This window comes from Silene latifolia, chromosome 9, assembly GCF_048544455.1.
Source record: "Silene latifolia isolate original U9 population chromosome 9, ASM4854445v1, whole genome shotgun sequence".
Taxonomy (NCBI): Eukaryota; Viridiplantae; Streptophyta; class Magnoliopsida; order Caryophyllales; family Caryophyllaceae; genus Silene; species Silene latifolia.
In genome coordinates, this window is record NC_133534.1 from 172,044,759 (window position 1) to 172,056,519 (window position 11,761).

Consider the following 11,761-nt stretch of genomic DNA (forward strand, 5'->3'; position numbering starts at 1 on the left):
ATAAAGAGAACGCTACAAAAAAATCAAATACGCACTTCTCTCTAACTTATCTCTAAACTAAGAAAAATCCAAAAATAAACCCCAAATCATGCGATTAAACCATAGGATTTGGAGTTTAATTATTATCGAATCAAATCAATACAAATTCCAATTATGTCAAAATTTTTTTGATGCATCAGATCAAACAATCGAATCAAAATCACTAAATCAACACAAGAATAATTCCAATACTAATTGTAATCCGTATTTATATTCGAGCTCGCATCTGGGCTGCTGCGTTGGTTGTTTAATTGGAGGTTAATGAAGTGACGGGGGCAGCCATGGCGGCTTGGTTTCGATTCCAAGTTAGGTTGTTGCTGCTTGTGGGAAGGAGGGTTGTGCTTGTGGTGGTGCGTCGACTTAGGTTGTTGCTGCTTGTTTACTTGACCGGTGGATTCATATAACAGGTCCGATGCAGCGGCGTTTTGGAGCTCAGGCGATGGCGCACGTGATGACGCGTTCGACCACCCGCCGCCGTACGCAGAAAGCGTCGATGATTGATTGAATGGGTATGGTATTGAGGAGTTTGATCCGATGCATCAAAAGAATGGAATTAGTGAATTAGTGATTTGTTTACTTTTTACTGAATTAGTGATTGAGGAATTTTTTGAAGTTTAGGAACTTGCAGATATTAAAATTGAATGAGTATGTTGAAGGGTTGTATGATTCTCTTGTTTTCGATATTGGGTTAACGATTTTGGCTCAAGGATGTCAGAGGTTGGTTATGCTCGAGTTAAATGGGTGTGAGGGAAGTTATGATGGGTGATACGTGCATTTTATATAGTCTTTTTAGCCTATTTTATGCGCGTATCTTTATGCTTTTATCGTGGTTTTATGCTAAGAAATGCCCCGAATATGCTACTTTGGTGTATTTTGTCTTATTTGCAGGAATGGATCCGAAAGTAGTGAAATCAAGCCATTTACCGTCCGTTTAGCATGCATTTGGAGGAAGAGATAATTTGGAGCGGGAAATATTGCTGTCTTGGGATGCGTGAAGCTATTTCGGGAGCTAAAAGGACAAGTCAAAGACCAAATTACAAGACCAACACGAGCTGGAACTAGGAACCACTCGATCGACCAGCTTCTTTTGATCGATCGAGTAAACAGACGAAGGACCTGTTCGATCGAGTGGCCAACTGTTCGATCGAGCAGTTTCTCTTGGTCGATCGAGTAAACAGACGCAGGAACTGTTCGATCGAGTGACTTAACTGTTCGATCGAGCAGTTACAAGCTATTGGGCCTCTATTCACGTGAAGTCTAGATTAGGTTTTATGTTTTGAGGTTATATAAAAATCAAAGGGGGAACACACGTTACTTCTTCCTCTCTTCTCCCCCGGCTCTCTTATCATTTTTCTCAGACTGTTACTTTTACACTGTTACTTTGTTCTTTCATTTCCGGACTATTTAATTCAGTAATTCCTCTCCCTTTTCTCTTTAATTTCTTAATGTTATTTATTGTTTCTCCTTTATTTCTTGTTCTTCCTTTAATTATGCGTAGCTAATTCCCGTAGTATGTTAGGATTAGGGAAGCCGTGGTAGCGATGTTTTAATTGACTTATATAGATTAGTCTTGCGATAGGAATTGTATTAGGCAATTTAATTGTTATCCGGTCGAATGAATGCATGCAGGAGACCATAATTCTAGTTAACCCCGACCTAGATCGAAAGATTGGAAGGGAAGGCTTGCTTAATTACAATAGGGTATTGCAGTGAGGGCGAAAGTTAAGTTGTTTACGCTCTAGGGCGGTCTAAGGACCGAAAGGTGACGACCATAGCTCTTCTTATCAATAGTCTAATCGCCTTAATATTCCCGATAGTATAAGATCTGATAGCTGCCACGGTGGACCGACTCCTAGCATACTCCCTTTTCTTCTGTTAATTTCTTTTTTTTTATTTCTCTTGCTTTAGTCTCTTTAGTTTAAATCAACACAATCAAAACCCCCAATTGTGACATTTAGACAGATAAACAGACAAATAGATAGTACACCGCCTCCCTGTGGAGATCGACCCTACTTGCCGCTGACTTCTGTTAGTAGTACTTAGGTATTTTATTTTTGGTACGAAACGACAGTATCAAATTTTGGCGCCGTTGCCGGGGAGGCAATCTATTATTTATTTGTTTAATTTTATCTGTTTTTAGCCTCAGGGGATTTTTCCCTTGAGGCCGTTTTAATCTTTTGTTTAGTGCTGTTTTGATAGGCCTTACAGGTACTACCTAGACAGTTCTAGGTGAAAGACACTCAAAGGGAAGGCTTGAGTACCTTTGACCCATCACCGATGTCCCATTATATGGAACAGCAGTAGGTGATCTCTCTACGGAGATGTGGTTCTCGCCGAGCACAATGCGCTTGTAGTTGTGCCGCCACATCCGCCCTATCAATGGCCACCGCAACAAGATTCCCCTGATATACAAGAAGAAGACATTGCGGAGCTGAAATCCTTGATGGAGGCACTTGCATTCCAAGTGCAAGAATATGTCTCGCGATTTGATGAGCTCGAGTCTCAGCAGTTGCTCAATTAGCAAATTGAGATGGAGAGAGAAGAGATCGCGGAGCTAACATATTTAATGAGAATGCTTGTGTCACAAATGCAAGAGAGTGATAGGGATATGGATACTCGAATCCTTGCGCTGAAGTCACAAATAGCTCAGTTAACAGCTGAGATGCAAGAAGAAGAGGTTTATCTTGCTGAGAGCGGTTTTTCTCCTAAGGAAACCGTGTTGCCCAATGATGAGGATGACTTCTATGACTCGGACGACGAGTTCCTATCATATTTCACTACCCCACGCGAAGATTTCAGCGCTGTACAGGAGGAATCACTCGATCGAGTGACAATTATTGGTCGATCGAGTGATTTTCCAGAAGACAGTCCTCGATCGAGTAATATCCCTTCTCGATCGAGTGACATGCAGGAGGATAGTTCTCGATCGAGTGATGTTTGTACTCGATCGAGTGAAATGCGGGAAGAAATTGGTCGATCGAGTAATAATTCTGCTCGATCGACTGATTTGGTCATTGGGAGCTGTAATTCGTCATTTGGGTTTGATTTAGATGACGACTTTGACGATGATAACGGTTACGGTGAATCCCCCTTATTCAAGGCCGAGTTAGATGCGCTTGAGGCCGAGATTTACGGGACGAATTCCACTGAGGGCGACGAAAGGACAGCTGAGTCGGTATTTGCTCCTAGCACGGATGAGGTATTACACTCTTTTATCAATGATTCCATTGAGAGCAACCTACCTGAGGTAATTAGCGGTAATTTTATTATTGTTAATTTTCAGAGTAAGCTACCTTATTTAACTCATGCTAATTCTTTTAATGCTACGCCCCCTCCCATGTGGACGTATAATTTGACTGCCTTTCACCTTACCTATCATGCCAATAATGTTAATCTAGAACGAATCCCTACTTTATTGACAATCGCTCCCGCGCTCCTATATTTTGTGGATAAATTTAGGAGCTCCCATAGGAAATTTGTTAGACTTAAACGGTTTTACATATTTATTTCCTATTTCTGTATTCCACTTTGGTGCTACTTATGCTGTTGTGTAGCACATGCGCAGCTATTTGACAGGTTGCTGCGCGCTTTGAGCTGTTTTGATTGTGACTATTAGAGAGGCTCGAAGAAAAAGAAGGTCGAGCTGGGACCTGACTGAAGCTAGCGCTACCCGGGAGGCAACCTGGCGATTTATTTCTGCATTTATATTTACCTTAAGTTGTAATAAATGGTTTTATACCATAGACTATCTCAGTATGCTTGTTTTTGTCAGTTGCGGGCTGTTTTTCATTGTGTTTTGCAGGTACACGCTGAGGATCACTCGATCGAACTGGTTTTCCACTCGATCGAGTACTCTTTCTGATAATCCTCTCGATCGAGTGAAATATCTACTCGATCGAGTACCTGCGAAGTAAGAACCCACTCGATCGACCTAGTTTCTTCTCGATCGAGCTGTTCTTGGATGCCCACTCACTCGATCGACCACTGTTGGACGGATATCGAGTGTTATTGACTTGGATTAGCTTCCTGAGACGGTTTTCCGGACCTTAGCAACCTCCCATTTCATGGTCGGTTTGGGGAGGTCCCCTTATTCCGCGCTATCTTGTAAGTTTTCCGTATTCACTCTCTTCTTCCTTTAGTTTGCATTTCCTTTCCATGCTTTGGTACAATGGGGGCATTGTACGGTTTGGTTTGGGGAGGTTATGCATCCATATCTGTGTCTGCATCTTGTTTTTATTGCATTTCTGTTATCATGTTTAATTTATGTTTGCATTGTTGTTTACTTTTGCTAAAAGTTATAAAATCACATAAAAATAGAAAAATTTAAAAATTCAAAAAATCACGTTTCTTTTTGCATATAGGTTGAGTCGGAACAGTAGATTTCCATGATGATATTGCACTACATTTGTCTTTTTGCTTAAGCCTTGCATTGAACTGTTATCTTTTAGCATTGTCTTATCGCATAATCTACGAGTTAATGTTTAAATTTAGCTGAACGAATAGACTTGACCTGAGATTTTGGCAACCTACTTATAATTTCTAAGGATTAGAGCCTTATAAACTGGTGTCATTTGTGACCAGTTTCATGTAGGATTGTGAGTAGTTACTCCTTGCATATCATGTATCATTAATTTGCACATATATGAAATTCAATTGCTTTCTGCCTTCATACATTCGGGTTAGTGGTTGGTGTCACATGCAGGGAGGTGCTTACATTTTCCCTTTCTTTCATTTTTACCCATAAACTCCACATTAGCCAAATCTGCCAGTTGACCCTTAGCTACAACCAAATTTAGCCTGCCTTGTCAAGCTAGTTTAGATTGTTCTGCGGTATATTGTCTATTGTATCAAGTTTGGCTCATATCTATTGTTTTGGAGTTGGTAATTTATGAAGAAAAGGAGGAAAATAGAAAACAAAAGAGTTGAAAAAAGACGTGAAAAAGAAGTTGAAAAAAAAAGAATTCGAAAAAAAAAGAAGAAACCGAAAGGAATGAGAAAGAAGAAAAATGAAAAAAAATAGAAAAAGAAAAGAAAAAAGATGTTGTTAGTTGACGGTTTCTGCTCCTATGTTCTATCTTACATTATTTGAGGAGTATGTTTAGTTTGGTTTGGTGAGATTTTATGCCAAGTGAAGGGTATTGTATTTAGTTCATAATTGAGTTGGAAATGGATATGTCTCATATGGTTTTGTTTAGGTACTAGCTTGGCCGCCTATACCTCCACATTCCCATAAATGTTTTGCCTTTTCTTACCCATTGCCTCACTTTACCATATTTTTGTAAGCCCTCGGCTGTGACAGGACCTTGTTTGGTTGGAATGTATGTGCGGTAGCTAGAATTGTCTATCATATTAGCTGCATGCATGTTTATGTGGGTCGTAGTTTAGGTGAGCGACTATTCTTCTTTCTCTCTCTTACATATATATGCTTGCCTTTGCTTCATGAGAGAAGAGTGACCCGTGAGAGTCCGATTTTAAAGGTCTTGCAAGGTCGACGGTTCAGCTTTATTGTAGACATCCTATAACTCGTTTGCATTTGACTTTTTGCTATAAGTGTTTAGCTTGCTTGCATTAAATTGGCTTAAGTGGGCATTTGTAGCTAGCTCTGAGTTATCTTTTTCCTTTCCTTTAGTTGCATTTTGGTTTACTCGGGGACGAGTAAAGGTTTGGTTTGGGGAGATTTGATACGTGCATTTTATATAGTCTTTTTAGCCTATTTTATGCGCGTATCTTTATGCTTTTATCGTGGTTTTATGCTAAGAAATGCCCCGAATATGCTACTTTGGTGTATTTTGTCTTATTTGCAGGAATGGATCCGAAAGTAGTGAAATCAAGCCATTTACCGTCCGTTTAGCATGCATTTGGAGGAAGAGATAATTTGGAGCGGGAAATATTGCTGTCTTGGGATGCGTGAAGCTATTTCGGGAGCTAAAAGGACAAGTCAAAGACCAAATTACAAGACCAACACGAGCTGGAACTAGGAACCACTCGATCGACCAGCTTCTTTTGATCGATCGAGTAAACAGACGAAGGACCTGTTCGATCGAGTGGCCAACTGTTCGATCGAGCAGTTTCTCTTGGTCGATCGAGTAAACAGACGCAGGAACTGTTCGATCGAGTGACTTAACTGTTCGATCGAGCAGTTACAAGCTATTGGGCCTCTATTCACGTGAAGTCTAGATTAGGTTTTATGTTTTGAGGTTATATAAAAATCAAAGGGGGAACACACGTTACTTCTTCCTCTCTTCTCCCCCGGCTCTCTTATCATTTTTCTCAGACTGTTACTTTTACACTGTTACTTTGTTCTTTCATTTCCGGACTATTTAATTCAGTAATTCCTCTCCCTTTTCTCTTTAATTTCTTAATGTTATTTATTGTTTCTCCTTTATTTCTTGTTCTTCCTTTAATTATGCGTAGCTAATTCCCGTAGTATGTTAGGATTAGGGAAGCCGTGGTAGCGATGTTTTAATTGACTTATATAGATTAGTCTTGCGATAGGAATTGTATTAGGCAATTTAATTGTTATCCGGTCGAATGAATGCATGCAGGAGACCATAATTCTAGTTAACCCCGACCTAGATCGAAAGATTGGAAGGGAAGGCTTGCTTAATTACAATAGGGTATTGCAGTGAGGGCGAAAGTTAAGTTGTTTACGCTCTAGGGCGGTCTAAGGACCGAAAGGTGACGACCATAGCTCTTCTTATCAATAGTCTAATCGCCTTAATATTCCCGATAGTATAAGATCTGATAGCTGCCACGGTGGACCGACTCCTAGCATACTCCCTTTTCTTCTGTTAATTTCTTTTTTTTTATTTCTCTTGCTTTAGTCTCTTTAGTTTAAATCAACACAATCAAAACCCCCAATTGTGACATTTAGACAGATAAACAGACAAATAGATAGTACACCGCCTCCCTGTGGAGATCGACCCTACTTGCCGCTGACTTCTGTTAGTAGTACTTAGGTATTTTATTTTTGGTACGAAACGACAGTATCAATGGGATTAAGGCTATTGGGCAATGTTGGAAGATGTTGGAAGAGTTTACGATTTCTGGGTATAGGACGAGTGGTGGGTGGTTGGCAGCGCTGTCGTAAATGAAGACGTTGAAGCTTCAATCTTGTGAGAGTAGTGATGTGTGTCTGGGTCCTTACGAGCATTTGGGGTGTTGTCCCACTCTTGAGGAATTGTATTTGGAGCGTGTCAAGTGCGGGAGAAAGAGGGTGTCAGAGCTTTTTTCCCGGTTTGCAAATTTGTTAAGGAGATTTATTTTCAGTATTGATGTTTCATAAACTAGTTTTTGGGCCCGACGATGCTCGGGTTGCACCGTCTAAAGTTGATATCAATTGTTACATCTTCACCATTACATCTTGACCAAAAAAATTGATATTTGTTATTAACAACACGATGTTGCTCTTGTATTGGCTTCACTATTGCGTTTGAGATGTAGTAATGACCGCGGAAATTGTCGTCTGTATTCGCGTTCCCTGAACAGGTTGTTGCACAACATAAGTGAAATTAATGAAAAAACAATAATTTGTCAATAATTCATACAGCATATGTAAGGCATAATGAGTTACTAGTAGTGTGCTAGAGAGGGACAGTTTGCGGACTACAACTCTATAAGTGGCATCATGAACCACGAAGTTTCAACCAAAGAAAAAGCTCCTTACGAAATCAAACATGCAGTTGAAGCTATTAAAGGTATCGAATACTCACTCCGTTCCAATCATTAGTCTATCTTCTTTGATTATAAGAGCTCTTACAAAGAATTAAAAAGGTAAACAAATGACTGAGACATACCGAGTACCCAAGAATTTGGTTGGATTCACATAAATCCTGAGAACAAACATCATATTAAAGAAACAACAAAATTAATGAAAGGAAGCCAAAGAAAAGAAGATGACTACTTGATTAACCTGACAAAGATTTTAGGTGTAGGTAACGGTCTTAAAACGAGGACTCGTATTTCTGTGAGGCAGCATTTGTACATGGGCATTGAGATTTAATTACAACAGAAAAGTTATTGTATCCAGGATTACTACGAAGATCAATCCCACTTCCTTCAATCCTGTTCAAAAGGAACATAACAATTAGTTCCCTTTCGCAGTTGAAGCGGTAAGAAACTAACCACATGTATCTTAACAAACACGTCAAAGGCTTCCCCACTCATATTGGTTGTACACAAAAAAACATCAAAATCAATACACTCGGTGAACATCAAAGAACTTTCATCAAGAAGCTCCGTTCATCGCAATTATTTGTTTACCTATTCATATACTCCCTATTCTTTCACCTAAACCAACACATTGAAAGGAAAAACAACAGTAGAGCTGATATAATTGAAACAATGTATATAATAACCAAATCACAACTTTGTCATGTGTAATACACCAGCCTTTATAAAATTTAATTAATACAGCATGTTGTTTATATCAGGCTTACCTGACCGCGCACAAGCAGGAAAGCTTTAAGTTGAACACCTCTACCACTTATTTTAGTCAATTAAGTCATTACTTGGCAACCCTGTTTACAAATTTGAAACAAACATTTTCAATTAAATTAGCATTCATATCTAATGTGCAAACAGACAAACATGCAATAAAAGTAACAAGATGTATGTTGAGAAACTTTGGTTACTCACAGCAGTCCAGGTAAACTCGCATAAAAGTTCATTTGAATTTAAATTAATACTCCTTTCGTCTCAACCATTTGTTAACCTTTTATAATATTTGAGGGATATTTTAAGCAAAGTTACACAAATGATTAGGATAGAGGAAGTAAACTAAAGATCATGAATATAATGATCAAATTTAAAACATAGAAACTTTGAGGAAAATTATCAAACATATGGTGTGCAGCAAAATAAGACAAACTATTGTGTAATAAAATACAAAACATTGTTTCGAAATCAACAAAAAATAAGAGCAATCTTTCAAAAATTAGTGAACAAACATTACCCAGATAAAAAAAAGCACGGCAATTTCCTAATATAGACGATGATTTCCCTGAATACAAGTAGCTTTGATTTTAAATTACCTGACAATCGGTTTTCTTGATGAGATGAAAAAGCTTAGAGTAAATGATGGAATTTGGTAAGATGGAAACTGGAGAAGATTAAAAATGAAGCAGAGATAACTATGCAATGAAAAAGCAGTCGTGAAGAGAGAAACCGAAAAAGGGATTTGGAAGAGTGACACGTCTATAACATGTGTCACCAAAATAATGAGAAAAATAATGAGATGTTCTACTTTTAGAAAGGGGTAGAATAGTCCAGCCAAAATTACGCGAACAATTCTTCACTCTTTTTAGGTATTAGGATTGATGGTGGTCCCATTCATTGACTACATTGTCATTGCTAGTATAAGAAATAAAGCATTTAAGACTAAGTTTATCCACAGACTCATCTTCAGACTCCAGACTCTACCACCTCAGCTTTATACTATCTTTTTATTCTTTAGACTCAGACTCAGACTCACTGAAAAAACTGACTTTATTCCCAAATTCATTTCAGACTTTGACACCTCAACTTTCCACTTAACTTATTTTACTTATTTTATTTGTTTACTTTCATGTCTATATTTATATCTTAATTTGATAACTACAATTAAATAAATTATACATTAAATAAATCTTGTGACAGTTTTTTTATACCAACATAAATAAAATAAATTATACTTCAATTTAAATTACACACGTAAAATAAAAGGGTCTAAACATGAAAATTAAAAAGACTAGATCAGTATTTCTTGTGTGAGACAGTTTCATGCCGTGAGATCGTCCTAATATATAGAAAAAACAACACATTTATTAACACTAAATGAACGAACTTTTTTTTAAAAAAATGGACCGTCTTAAGGTGTGAGACCGTCTTATTCTAAAATTCGTGGTTCACAGCTATTTATATTTTTTTTTTAAATATTAATTTTTTTTTCCAATTTTCTGGTACACATATTTTTTAATAAACATAATTTAATAAATTAGATTTCCATATATCTCATTCACACAAGTGGTGCATTATTTGACCCGTTTTATTCTTAACACGAAATATATCTGTCTTAAAAAGAGCAGCTAAGATATTCCAATTGGTTAAATAGATTTTTATCTTATTTTATTTGTAAAATAATGCATAATATAATCTACTATTCACAAGTCTCAACATGAGTCTTGGAAATCAAAGACCCATATTAAGACTCTAGTACAATCTATACTACTTTATCCAAGTCTGACCTTCAGCCACTAAAAATCTGGCGCTAAGATCCACACTCATACCTCTCTTCATACCCCTTTAAACTTAGCCTAAGTGAGGGAATGTTTGGTAATATATATATATATATACAAACTCACCATAAGAAACCAAACTCACAAGATCACAGCTATATATATATATATATATATATATATATATATATATATAGAGAGAGAGAGTTAAGATCCGGTGAGAACGATCACTCGGTGAGAACGGTGAGAACATCCCTCCTCCCTTGGATGAAAGTGAGATAAAAGGCTGAGAGATTATATATTCAATTAATAAAATCTGTCGTAAAACACTTCCACACTCCATCCACTTTCACGTGTCCCATGACTCCACGCCCCTGCCGCCGTAGCCCCGGCGAGATCCTCCACGCCACTGTCGTTAACCAGCAATCAGCCATGCCAGACCACTGTGCACCACCGTGCACCACCGCGCACCATTGAAGATCTTGTCCGCATCTCCTCCTCTTTCTAATTGCAACCATCATCAATGTCGGAAGTGCGATCAAATCTCCTATCAATCCGTTTCTAGTGTCAAACCATACAATTAAATCAAAATACAAAGCAAAGAATTCATTTAGAACCCGATCCCCTTGTCATTCCGAAATTCACTCAATCCTCCCCACTCCCACTACCCACTACTTCGTTTACGACCACTTGGACCACCACCGTCACTACCTAGAATTCAGCAGCACGTCGGCTGTCGGCACCTCCAACAGAATTTAGCTGCGTTTTTGGTTGATATTTATGTCACTGATGCTAAGATTGATTCTGTGAGTTTAGCGGCGTTTTGCAATTTGGGTGAGTTTTTGTTTTGATTGTCGTCGTAACAACTGAATTTGGTGGTTGAAATTGCCTGTCTATTGCTTCTACAATGATAATAAGGTGGCAGAAAACATCGAGAGAAAGGAGTTGTTGAATTTTCGGTGGAGATGACAAAGACCGTACATGAGCGAGAGGAAGGAAGCTTATCCAAGAAAAAGTCGAAAAAACAATGCAAGTGACTTGATTATTTGATGAATGCAGTAAAACGAAAGAGACAAAATGTCAAAATGATGAATTAGGGGATATGTTCAAGTCAACATGCATCGATATTTTTGATTGTTTAATTTTGGGGTGATTATCTAGTTTTTGAAATTTGGTAATTTTTATTGAATTTTGTAATTTAGGGTGATTTTTTGAATACTCGAGTCTTGTTATATACGTGTATCTAGTTCCCATATTTGTGTATCTAGAATAATTTTTTGTGTATCTAGATAATTTGAATTTTTTGTATTATATGTAGAAAAAAAAAATGTACCTAGTATAGAAAAAAATGTATCTAGAATTCACGTAAAAAAAGTGTATTTATGATAGTATAAAATGTATCTACGGTGTCAAAAAAATGTATCCAAAATTATGTAAAAAGTGTACCTATGAAAGGTGAAAGTGTATCTGAAATTTGGTAAGAAAAAATAAAAAGTGTATATGACATA

General features: G+C 37.6%; 1 pseudogene; it reads left to right on the plus strand.

Annotated features, from left to right (window-relative positions):
- The first annotated feature begins 320 nt into the window (after positions 1–320).
- On the plus strand, positions 321–7,818 carry LOC141601900 (F-box protein At5g51380-like; annotated as a pseudogene).
- Positions 7,819–11,761: the final 3,943 nt, after the last annotated feature.